The sequence below is a fragment of the Pristiophorus japonicus genome, unplaced genomic scaffold, assembly GCF_044704955.1.
Source record: "Pristiophorus japonicus isolate sPriJap1 unplaced genomic scaffold, sPriJap1.hap1 HAP1_SCAFFOLD_99, whole genome shotgun sequence".
Lineage (NCBI taxonomy): Eukaryota > Metazoa > Chordata > Chondrichthyes > Pristiophoridae > Pristiophorus > Pristiophorus japonicus.
In genome coordinates, this window is record NW_027254919.1 from 2,379,557 (window position 1) to 2,392,686 (window position 13,130).

A 13,130-nucleotide genomic window follows, 5' to 3' on the forward strand; every position below is an offset into this window, starting at 1 on the left:
CACTCCCTCAGTACTGCCCCTCCGGCAGTGCGGCACTCCCTCGGTACTCACCCTCCGACAGTGTGGCACTCCCTCAGTAGTTCCCCTCCGACAGTGCAGCGCTCCCTCAGTACTGCACCTCCGACAGTGCGGCACTCCCTCAATATTGTACCTCCGACAGTGCGGCACTCCCTCAGTCCCGCCCCTCCGACAGTGCGGGGCTCCCTCAATACAGCCCCTCCGACAGTGCGGAACAACCTCATTACTGCCCCTCCGACAGTGCAGCACTCCCTCAGTACTCACCCTCCGACAGTGTGGCACTCCCTCAGTAGTACCCCTCCGAATGTGCAGCGCTCCCTCAGTACTGCCCCTCCGACAGTGCGGCACTCCCTCAATATTGTTCCTCCGACAGTGCGGCACTCCCTCAGTCCCGCCCCTCCGACAGTGCAGCGCTCCCTCAGTACTGCCCCTCCGACAGTGCGGGGCTCCCTCAATACAGCCCCTCCGACAGTGCGGCACACCCTCATTACTGCCCCTCCGACAGTGCGGCACTCCCTCAGTACTGCCCCTCTGAATGTGCGGCACTCCCTCAGTACTCACCCTCCGACAGTGCGGCACTCCCTCAGTCCCGCCCCTCCGACAGTGCGGGGCTCCCTCAATACAGCCCCTCCGACAGTGCGGAACAACCTCATTACTGCCCCTCCGACAGTGCAGCACTCCCTCAGTACTCACCCTCCGACAGTGTGGCACTCCCTCAGTAGTGACCCTCCGACAGTGTGGCACTCCCTCAGTAGTGCCCCTCCGACAGTGCGGCACTCACTCAATACTGTACCTCCGACAGTGCGGCACTCCCACAGTACTGCCTCTCAAACAGTGCGGCACTCCCGCAGTACTGCCCCTCCGACAGTGCGGTTGCTCCCTCAGAAATGCCCCTCCGACAGTACGGCTCTCCCTCAGTACTGCCCCTCCGATAGTGCGGCGCTCCCTCAGTACTGTCCCTCCGACAGTGCAGCGCTCCCTCAGTACTGTCCCTCCGACAGTGCGGCGCTCCCTCAGTGCTGCCCCTCCGACAGTGCGGCACTCCCTCAGTACTGCCCATCCGAGAGTGCGGCACTCCCTCAGTACTGCCCCTCCGACAGTGCGGCACTCCCTCTGCACTGACTCTCCGACAGTACAGTGCTCCATCAGTACTGTCACTCCGACAATGCGGCACTCCCTCAATATTGTACCTCCGACAGTGCGGCACTCCCTCAGTCCCGCCCCTCCGACAGTGCGGGGCTCCCTCAATACAGCCCCTCCGACAGTGCGGAACAACCTCATTACTGCCCCTCCGACAGTGCGGCACTCCCTCAGTACTCACCCTCCGACAGTGTGGCACTCCCTCAGTAGTGCCCCTCCGACAGTGCGGCACTCCCTCAGTACTGCCCCTCCGACAGTGCGGCACTCCCTCTGCACTGACTCTCCGACAGTACAGTGCTCCATCAGTACTGTCACTCCGACAATGCGGCACTCCCTCAGTACTGCCCCTCCGACAGTGCAGCACTCCCTCAGTACTGCCCCTCCGACAGTGCAGCACTCCCTCAGTACTGCCCCTCCGACAGTGCGGCACTCCCTCAGTACTGCCCCTCTGACAGTGCGGCGCTCCCGCAGTAATGCCCCTCCGACAGTGCGGCGCTCCCTCAGAAATGCCCCTCCGACAGTGCGGCTCTCCCTCAGTACTGCCCCTCCGATAGTGCGGCGCTCCCTCAGTACTGTCCCTCCGACAGTGTAGCGCTCCCTCAGTGCTGCCCCTCCGACAGTGCGGCACACCCTTAGTACTTCCCCTCCGACAGTGCGGCACTCCCTCAGTATTGCCCCTCCGACAGTGCGGCGCTCACTCAGTTCTGCCCCTCCGATAGTGCGGCACTCCCTCAGTATTGCCCCTCCGACAGTGCAGTGCTACCTCAATATTGCCCCTCCAACAGTGCGGCACTCCCTCAGTACTGCCCCTCTGAATGTGCGGCACTCCCTCAGTACTCACCCTCCGACGGTGCGGCACTCCCTCAGTACTGCCCCTCCCACAGCGAAGCGCTCCCTCAATATTATCCCTCCGACAGTGTGGCACTCCCTCAGTAGTGACCCTCCGACAGTGTGGCACTCCCTCAGTAGTGCCCCTCCGACAGTGCGGCACTCACTCAATACTGTACCTCCGACAGTGCGGCACTCCCTCAGTCCCGCCCCTCCGACAGTGCAGCACTCCCTCACTACTGCCCCTCCAACATTGCGGCGCTCACTCAGTTCTGCCCCTCCGACAGTGTGGCACTCCCTCAGTCCCGCCCCTCCGACAGTGCAGCACTCCCTCAGTACTGTCCCTCCGACAGTGCAGCACTCCCTCAGTACTGTCCCTTCGACAGTGCGGCACACCCTCAGTACTGACCCTCCGACAGTGCGGCACTCCCTCAGTACTGATCCTCCGAGAGTGCGGCACTCCCTCAGTACTGCCCCTCCGACAGTGCGGCACTCCCTCAGTACTGCCCCTCCAACAGTGCGGCGCTCACTCAGTTCTGCCCCTCCGACAGTGCGGCACTCCCTCAGTATTGCCCCTCCGACAGTGCATCGCTCCCTCAATATTGCCCCTCCAACAGTGCGGCACTCCCTCAGTACTGCCCCTCTGAATGTGCGGCACTCCCTCAGTACTGCCCCTCCGACAGTGCGGCGCTCCCTCAGTACTGCCCCTCCAACAGTGCGGCACTCCCTCAGTACTGCCCCTCCGACAGTGCGGCGCTCCCTCAAAAATCCCCCTCCGACAGTGCGGCACTCCCTCAGTACTGCCCCTCTGATAGTGCGGCGCTTCCTCAGTACTGTCCCTCAGACAGTGCGGCGCTCCCTCAGTGCTGCCCCTCCGACAGTGCGGCACACCCTTAGTACTTTACCTCCGACAGTGCGGCACTCCCTCAGTATTGCCCCTCCGACAGTGCAGCGCTCCCTCAATATTGCCCCTCCAACAGTGCGGCACTCCCTCAGTATTGCCCCTCCGACAGTGCAGCGCTCCCTCAATATTGCCCCTCCAACAGTGCGGCACACCCTCTGTACTGACCCTCCGACAGTGCGGCACTCCCTCAGTACTGACCCTCCGAGAGTGCGGCACTCCCTCAGTACTGCCCCTCCGACAGTGCGGCACTCCCTCAGTACTGTCCCTCCGACAGTGCGGCACTCCCTCAGTACTGACCCTCCGACAGTGCGGCACTCCCTCAGTACTGCCCCTCCGAATGTGCAGCACTCCCTCAGTACTGCTCCTCCGACAGTGCGGCACTCCCTCAGTACTGTCCCTCTGACAGTGCGGCACTCCCACAGTACTGCCCCTCCAACAGTGCGGCGCTCCCGCAGTACTGCCCCTCCGACAGAGCGGCGCTCCCTCAGAAATGCCCCTCCGACAGTGCGGCTCTCCCTCAGTACTGCCCCTCCGATAGTGCGGCGCTCCCTCAGTACTGTCCCTCCGACAGTGCGGCGCTCCCTCAGTATTGCCCCTCCGACAGTGCGGCACTCCCTCAGTATTGCCCCTCCGACAGTGCAGCGCTCCCTCAATATTGCCCCTCCAACAGTGCGGCACTCCCTCAGTACTGCCCCTCTGAATGTGCGGCACTCCCTCAGTACTCACCCTCCCACAGCGAAGCGCTCCCTCAATATTATCCCTCCGACAGTGTGGCACTCCCTCAGTAGTGACCCTCCGACATTGTGGCACTCCCTCAGTCGTGCCCCTCCGAGAGTGCGGCACTCACTCAATACTGTACCTCCGACAGTGCGGCACTCCCTCAGTCCCGCCCCTCCGACAGTGCAGCACTCCCTCACTACTGCCCCTCCAACAGTGCGGCGCTCACTCAGTTCTGCCCCTCCGACATCGCGGCACTCCCTCAGTAGTGCCCCTCCGACAGTGCGGCGCTCACTCAGTTCTGCCCCTCCGACAGTGCAGCGCTCCCTCAATATTGCCCCTCCAACAGTGCGGCACTCCCTCAGTACTGCCCCTCTTAATGTGCGGCGCTCCTTCAATACAGCCCCTCCGACAGTGCGGAACAACCTCATTACTGCCCCTCCGACAGTGCGGCACTCCCTCAGTACTCACCCTCCGACAGTGTGGCACTCCCTCAGTAGTGCCCCTCCGAAAGTGCAGCGCTCCCTCAGTACTGCCCCTCCGACAGTGCGGCACTCCCTCAATATTGTTCCTCCGACAGTGCGGCACTCCCTCAGTCCCGCCCCTCCGACAGTGCGGGGCTCCCTCAATACAGCCCCTCCGACAGTGCGGCACACCCTCATTACTGCCCCTCTGAATGTGCGGCACTCCCTCAGTACTCACCCTCCGACGGTGCGGCACTCCCTCAGTACTGCCCCTCCCACAGCGAAGCGCTCCCTCAATATTGTCCCTCCGACAGTGTGGCACTCCCTCAGTAGTGACCCTCCGACAGTGTGGCACTCCCTCAGTAGTGCCCCTCCGACAGTGCGGCACTCACTCAATACTGTACCTCCGACAGTGCGGCACTCCCACAGTACTGCCTCTCCAACAGTGCGGCGGTCCCGCAGTACTGCCCCTCCGACAGTGCGGTGCTCCCTCAGAAATGCCCCTCCGACAGTACGGCTCTCCCTCAGTACTGCCCCTCCGGCAGTGCGGCACTCCCTCAGTACTCACCCTCCGACAGTGTGGCACTCCCTCAGTAGTTCCCCTCCGACAGTGCAGCGCTCCCTCAGTACTGCCCCTCCGACAGTGCGGCACTCCCTCAATATTGTACCTCCGACAGTGCGGCACTCAATCAGTCCCGCCCCTCCGACAGTGCGGGGCTCCCTCAATACAGCCCCTCCGACAGTGCGGAACAACCTCATTACTGCCCCTCCGACAGTGCGGCACTCCCTCAGTACTCACCCTCCGACAGTGTGGCACTCCCTCAGTAGTGCCCCTCCGAAAGTGCAGCGCTCCCTCAGTACTGCCCCTCCGACAGTGCGGCACTCCCTCAATATTGTTCCTCCGACAGTGCGGCACTCCCTCAGTCCCGCCCCTCCGACAGTGCAGCGCTCCCTCAGTACTGCCCCTCCGACAGTGCGGGGCTCCCTCAATACAGCCCCTCCGACAGTGCGGCACACCCTCATTACGGCCCCTCCGACAGTGCGGCACTCCCTCAGTACTGCCCCTCTGAATGTGCGGCACTCCCTCAGTACTCACCCTCCGACGGTGCGGCACTCCCTCAGTACTGCCCCTCCCACAGCGAAGCGCTCCCTCAATATTGTCCCTCCGACAGTGTGGCACTCCCTCAGTAGTGACCCTCCGACAGTGTGGCACTCCCTCAGTAGTGCCCCTCCGACAGTGCGGCACTCACTCAATACTGTACCTCCGACAGTGCGGCACTCCCACAGTACTGCCTCTCCAACAGTGCGGCGGTCCCGCAGTACTGCCCCTCCGACAGTGCGGTGCTCCCTCAGAAATGCCCCTCCGACAGTACGGCTCTCCCTCAGTACTGCCCCTCCGATAGTGCGGCGCTCCCTCAGTACTGTCCCTCCGACAGTGCAGCGCTCCCTCAGTACTGTCCCTCCGACAGTGCGGCGCTCCCTCAGTGCTGCCCCTCCGACAGTGCGGCACTCCCTCAGTACTGCCCCTCCGACAGTGCGGCACTCCCTCAGTACTGACCCTCCGAGAGTGCGGCACTCCCTCAGTACTGCCCCTCCGACAGTGCGGCACTCCCTCTGCACTGACTCTCCGACAGTACAGTGCTACATCAGTACTGTCACTCCGACAATGCGGCACTCCCTCAGTACTGCCCCTCCGACAGTGCAGCACTCCCTCAGTACTGCCCCTCTGACAGTGCGGCACTCCCTCAGTACTGCCCCTCCAACAGTGCGGCGCTCCCGCAGTACTGCCACTCCGACAGTGCGGCGCTCCCTCGGAATTGCCCCTCCGACAGTGCGGCTCTCCCTCAGTACTGCCCCTCCGATAGTGCGGCGCTCCCTCAGTGCTGCCCCTCCGACAGTGCGGTACACCCTTAGTACTTCCCCTCCGACAGTGCGGCACTCCCTCAGTATTGCCCCTCCGACAGTGCAGTGCTCCCTCAATATTGCCCCTCCAACAGTGCGGCACTCCCTCAGTACTGCCCCTCTGAATGTGCGGCACTCCCTCAGTACTCACCCTCCGACGGTGCGGCACTCCCTCAGTACTGCCCCTCCCACAGCGAAGCGCTCCCTCAATATTGTCCCTCCGACAGTGTGGCACTCCCTCAGTAGTGACCCTCCGACAGTGTGGCACTCCCTCAGTAGTGCCCCTCCGACAGTGCGGCACTCACTCAATACAGTACATCCGACAGTGCGGCACACCCTCAGTCCCGCCCCTCCGACAGTGCAGCACTCCCTCACTACTGCCCCTCCAACATTGCGGCGCTCACTCAGTTCTGCCCCTCCGACAGTGCGGCACTCCCTCAGTATTGCCCCTCCGACAGTGCAGTGCTCCCTCAATATTGCCCCTCCAACAGTGCGGCACTCCCTCAGTACTGCCCCTCTGAATGTGCGGCGCTCCCTCAGTACTGCCCCTCCGGCAGTGCGGCACTCCCTCAGTACTCACCCTCCGACAGTGTGGCACTCCCTCAGTAGTGCCCCTCCGACAGTGCAGCGCTCCCTCAGTACTGCCCCTCCGACAGTGCGGCACTCCCTCAATATTGTACCTCCGACAGTGCGGCACTCCCTCAGTCCCGCCCCTCCGACAGTGCGGCACTCCCTCAGTACTGCCCCTCTGAATGTACGGCGCTCCCTCAGTATTGCCCCTCCGACAGTGCAGCGCTCCCTCAATATTGCCCCTCCAACAGTGCGGCACTCCCTCAGTACTGCCCCTCTGAATGTATGGCGCTCCCTCAGTATTGCCCCTCCGACAGTGCAGCACTCCCTCAATATTGCCCCTCCAACAGTGCGGCACTCCCTCAGTACTGCCCCTCTGAATGTGCGGCACTCCCTCAGTACTCACCCTCCGACGGTGCGGCACTCCCTCAGTAATGACCCTCCAACAGTGCAGTACTCCCTCAGCACTACCCCTCCGACAGTGCAGCACTCCCTCAGTACTGCCCCTCCGACAGTGCGGCACTCCCTCAGTACTGCCCGTCCCACAGTGCAGCACTCCCTCAGCACTGCCCCTCCGACAGTGCGGCCCTCCCTCAGTACTGCCCGTCCCACAGTGCAGCACTCCCTCAGTACTGCCCCTCCGACAGTTCGGCACTCCCTCAGTTCTGCCCCTCCTACCCTGAAGCGCTCCCTCAGTACTGCCCCTCCGACATTGCGGAACTCCCTCAGTACTGCCCCTCCGACAGTGCTGCACTCCCTCAGTACTGCCCCTCCGTCAGTGCGGAACTCCCTCAGTACTGCCCCTCCGACAGTGCTGCACTCCCTCAGTAATGCCCCTCCGTCAGTGCGGCACTCCCTCAGTAGTGCCCCTCCGACAGTGCAGTGGACCCTCAGTACTGCCCCTCCGACAGTGCGGCACTACCTCAGTACTGTCCCTCCGACAGTGCGGCGCTCCCTCAGTACTGCCCCTCCGACATTGCGGCACTCCCTCAGTACTCCCCCTCCGTCAGTGCGGCACTCCCTCAGTACTGCCCCTCCGACAGTGCAGTGCACCCTCAGCCCTGCCTCTCCGTCAGTGCGGCTCTCCCTCAGTACTGCCCCTCCAATAGTGCAGCACTCCCTCAGCACTACCCCTCCGACAGTGCAGCACTCCCTCAGTACTGCCCCTCCGTCAGTGCGGCACTCCCTCAGTACTGACCCTCCAACAGTGCAGTACTCCCTCAGCACTACCCCTCCGACAGTGCAGCACTCACTCAGTACTGCCCCTGCGACAGTGCGGCACTCCCTCAGTACTGCCCGTCCCACAGTGCAGCACTCCCTCAGTACTGCCCCTCCGACAGTGCGGCACTCCCTCAGTACTGCCCGTCCCACAGTGCAGCACTCCCTCAGTACTGCCCCTGCGACAGTGCGGCACTCCCTCAGTACTGCCCGTCCCACAGTGCGGCACTCCCTCAGTACTGCCCGTCCCACAGTGCAGCACTCCCTCAGCACTACCCCTCCGACAGTTCGGCGCTCCCTCAGTACTGCCCCTCCGTCAGTGCGGCACTCCCTCAGTACTGCCCCTCCGACGGTGCAGTGGACCTTCAGCACTGCCCCTCCGTCAGTTCGGCGCTCCCTCAGTACTGCCCCTCCGACAGTACGGCACTCCCTCAGTTCTGCCCCTCCAACAGTGCGGCACTCCCTCAGTAATGCCCCTCCGTCAGTGCGGCACTCCCTCAGTAGTGCCCCTCCGACAGTGCAGTGGACCCTCAGTACTGCCCCTCCGACAGTGCGGCACTACCTCAGTACTGTCCCTCCGACAGTGCGGCGCTCCCTCAGTACTGCCCCTCCGACATTGCGGCACTCCCTCAGTACTCCCCCTCCGTCAGTGCGGCACTCCCTCAGTACTGCCCCTCCGACAGTGCAGTGCACCCTCAGCCCTGCCCCTCCGTCAGTGCGGCTCTCCCTCAGTACTGCCCCTCCAATAGTGCAGCACTCCCTCAGCACTACCCCTCCGACAGTGCAGCACTCCCTCAGTACTGCCCCTCCGTCAGTGCGGCACTCCCTCAGTACTGACCCTCCAACAGTGCAGTACTCCCTCAGCACTACCCCTCCGACAGTGCAGCACTCCCTCAGTACTGCCCCTGCGACAGTGCGGCACTCCCTCAGTACTGCCCGTCCCACAGTGCAGCACTCCCTCAGTACTGCCCCTCCGACAGTGCGGCACTCCCTCAGTACTGCCCGTCCCACAGTGCAGCACTCCCTCAGTACTGCCCCTGCGACAGTGCGGCACTCCCTCAGTACTGCCCGTCCCACAGTGCGGCACTCCCTCAGTACTGCCCGTCCCACAGTGCAGCACTCCCTCAGCACTACCCCTCCGACAGTTCGGCGCTCCCTCAGTACTGCCCCTCCGTCAGTGCGGCACTCCCTCAGTACTGCCCCTCCGACGGTGCAGTGGACCCTCAGCACTGCCCCTCCGTCAGTTCGGCGCTCCCTCAGTACTGCCCCTCCGACAGTACGGCACTCCCTCAGTTCTGCCCCTCCAACAGTGCGGCACTCCCTCAGTACTGACCCTCCAACGGTTCGGCGCTCCCTCAGTACTGCCCCTCCGACAGTGTGACACTCCCTCAGTACTGTCCCTCCGACAGTGCGGCGCTCCCAGAGTACTGTCCCTCCGACAGTGCGGCGCTCCCTCAGTACTGCCCCTCCGACAGTGCAGCACTCCCTCAGTACTGCCCCTCCGACAGTGCGGCACTCCCTCAGTACTGCTCCTCCGACAGTGCGGCACCCCCTCAGTACTGCCCCTCCAACAGTGCGGCACTCCCTCAGTACTGCCCCTCCAACAGTGCAGCACTCCCTCAGTACTGCCCCTCCGACAACCCTCCCTCAGTACTGTCCCTCCGACAACGCTCCCTCAGTACTGAACCTCCGACAGTGCGGCGCTCCCTCAGAGCTGCCACTCCGACAGTGCGGCACTCCCTCAGTACTGCCCCTCCGAAAGTGCGGAACTCCCTCAGTACTGCCCCTCCGACAGTGAGGCACACCGTCAGTATTGCCCCTCCGACAGTGAGGCACTCCCTCAGTACTGCCCCTCCTACACTGAAGCGCTCCCTCAGTACTGCCCCTCCGACAGTCCGGCACTCCCTCAGTACTGCCCCTCCGACAGTGCGGAACTCCCTCAGTACTGCCCCTCCGACAGTACGGCACCCCCTCAGTACAGCCCCTCCGACAGTGCGGCACTCCCTCAGTACTGTCCCTCCGACAGTGAGGCACTCCCTCAGTACTGCCCCTCCGTCAGTGCGGCACTCCCTCAGTACTGCCTCTCCGACAGTGCGGCACTCCCTCAGTACTGCCCCTCCGACAGTGCTGCACTCCCTCAGTACTGCCCCTCCGTCAGTGCGGCACTCCCTCAGTAGTGCCCCTCCGACAGTGCAGTGGACCCTCAGCACTGCCCCTCCGTCAGTGCGGCACTCCCTCAGTACTGCCCCTCAGACGGTGCAGAACTCCCTCAGTACTCACCCTCCGACAGTTCGGCGCTCCCTCAGTACTGCCCCTCCGTCAGTGCGGCACTCCCTCAGTACTGCCCCTCAGACGGTGCAGAACTCCCTCAGTACTCACCCTCCGACAGTACGGCACTCCCTCAGTTCTGCCCCTGCAACAGTGCGGCACTCCCTCAGTACTGACCCTACAACAGTTCGGCGCTCCCTCAGTACTGCCCCTCCGACAGTGCGGCACTCCCTCAGTACTGTCCCTCCGACAGTGCGGCGCTCCCTCAGTACTGCCCCTCCGACAGTGCGGCACTCCCTCAGTACTGCCCCTCCGACAGTGCAGTGCACCCTCTGCCCTGCCCCTCCGTCAGTGCGGCTCTCCCTCAGTACTGCCCCTCCAATAGTGCAGCACTCCCTCAGCACTACACCTCCGACAGTGCAGCACTCCCTCAGTACTGCCCCTCCGTCAGTGCGGCACTCCCTCAGTACTGACCCTCCAACAGTGCAGTACTCCCTCAGCACTACCCCTCCGACAGTGCAGCACTCCCTCAGTACTGCCCCTGCGACAGTGCGGCACTCCCTCAGTACTTCCCGTCCCACAGTGCAGCACTCTCTCAGTACTGCCCCTCCGACAGTGCGGCGCTCCCTCAGTACTGCCCCTCCGAGATTGCTGCACTCCCTCAGTACTGCCCCTCCGACAGTGCGGCACTCCCTCAGTACTGCCCCTTCAACAGTGCAGCACTCCCTCAGCACTGCCTCTCCGACAGTGCGGCGCTCCCTCAGTACTGCCCCTCCGTCAGTGCGGCACTCCCTCAGTACTGCCCCTCCGACAGTGCAGTGCACCCTCAGCCCTGCCCCTCCGTCAGTGCGGCTCTCCCTCAGTACTGCCCCTCCAACAGTGCAGCACTCCCTCAGCACTACCCCTCCGACAGTGCAGCACTCCCTCAGTACTGCCCCTCCGTCAGTGCGGCACTCCCTCAGTAATGACCCTCCAACAGTGCAGTACTCCCTCAGCACTACCCCTCCGACAGTGCAGCACTCCCTCAGTACTGCCCCTCTGACAGTGCGGCACTCCCTCAGTACTGCCCGTCCCACAGTGCAGCACTCCCTCAGCACTGCCCCTCCGACAGTGCGGCACTCCCTCAGTACTGCCCGTCCCACAGTGCAGCACTCCCTCAGTACTGCCCCTCCGACAGTTCGGCACTCCCTCAGTTCTGCGCCTCCTACACTGAAGCGCTCCCTCAGTACTGCCCCTCCGACATTGCGGAACTCCCTCAGTACTGCCCCTCCGACAGTGCGGCACTCCATCAGTACTGCCCCTCCGTCAGTGCGGAACTCCCTCAGTACTGCCCCTCCGACAGTGCTGCACTCCCTCAGTACTGCCCCTCCGTCAGTGCGGCACTCCCTCAGTAGTGCCCCTCCGACAGTGCAATGGACCCTCAGTACTGCCCCTCCGACAGTGCGGCACTCCCTCAGTACTGCCCCTCCGACAGTGCGGCGCTCCCTCAGTACTGCCCCTCCGACAGTGCGGCACTCCCTCAGTACTGCCCCTCCGACATTGCGGCACTCCATCAGTACTCCCCCTCCGTCAGTACGGCACTGCCTCAGTACTGCCCCTCCGACAGTGCAGTGCACCCTCAGCCCTGCCCCTCCGTCAGTGCGGCTCTCCCTCAGTACTGCCCCTCCAATAGTGCAGCACTCCCTCAGCACTACCCCTCCGACAGTGCAGCACTCCCTCAGCACTGCCCCTCCGTCAGTGCGGCACTCCCTCAGTACTGACCCTCCAACAGTGCAGTACTCCCTCAGCACTACCCCTCCGACAGTGCAGCACTCCCTCAGTACTGCCCCTGCGACAGTGCGGCACTCCCTCAGTACTGCCCGTCCCACAGTGCAGCACTCCCTCAGTACTGCCCCCCCGACAGTGCGGCACTCCCTCAGTACTGCCCGTCCCACAGTGCAGCACTCCCTCAGCACTACCCCTCCGACAGTTCGGCACTACCTCAGTTCTGCCCCTCCTACACTGAAGCGCTCCCTCAGTACTGCCCCTCCGTCAGTGCGGCACTCCCTCAGTACTGCCCCTCCGACGGTGCAGTGGACCCTCAGCACTGCCCCTCCGTCAGTGCGGCACTCCCTCAGTACTGCCCCTCCAACGGTTCGGCGCTCCCTCAGTACTGTCCCTCCGACAGTGCGGCGCTCCCAGAGTACTGTCCCTCCGACAACCCTCCCTCAGTACTGTCCCTCCGACAACGCTCCCTCAGTACTGCCCCTCCGACAGTGCGGCACTCCCTCAGCACTGCCCCTCCAACGGTTCGGCGCTCCCTCAGTACTGCCCCTCCAACAGTGCGGCGCTCACTCAGTTCTGCCCCTCCGACAGCGCGGCACTCCCTCAGTATTGCCCCTCCGACAGTGCGGCGCTCACTCAGTTCTGCCCCTCTGACGCAGTGCCTCAGTATTGCCCCTCCGACAGTGCAGCGCTCCCTCAATATTGCCCCTCCAACAGTGCGGCACTCCCTCAGTACTGCCCCTCTTAATGTGCGGCGCTCCTTCAATACAGCCCCTCCGACAGTGCGGAACAACCTCATTACTGCCCTACGACAGTGCGGCACTCCCTCAGTACTCACCCTCCGACAGTGTGGCACTCCCTCAGTAGTGCCCCACCGAAAGTGCAGCGCTCCCTCAGTACTGCCCCTCCGACAGTGCGGCACTCCCTCAATATTGTTCCTCCGACAGTGCGGCACTCCCTCAGTCCCGCCCCTCCGACAGTGCGGGGCTCCCTCAATACAGCCCCTCCGACAGTGCGGGGCTCCCTCATTACTGCCCCTCCGACAGTGCGGCACACCCTCATTACTGCCCCTCCGACAGTGCGGCACTCCCTCAGTACTGCCCCTCTGAATGTGCGGCACTCCCTCAGTACTCACCCTCCGACGGTGCGGCACTCCCTCAGTACTGCCCCTCCCACAGCGAAGCGCTCCCTCAATATTGTCCCTCCGACAGTGTGGCACTCCCTCAGTAGTGACCCTCCGACAGTGTGGCACTCCCTCAGTAGTGCCCCTCCGACAGTGCGGCACTCACTCAATACTGTACCTCCGACAGTGCGGCACTCCCTCAGTCCCGCCCCTC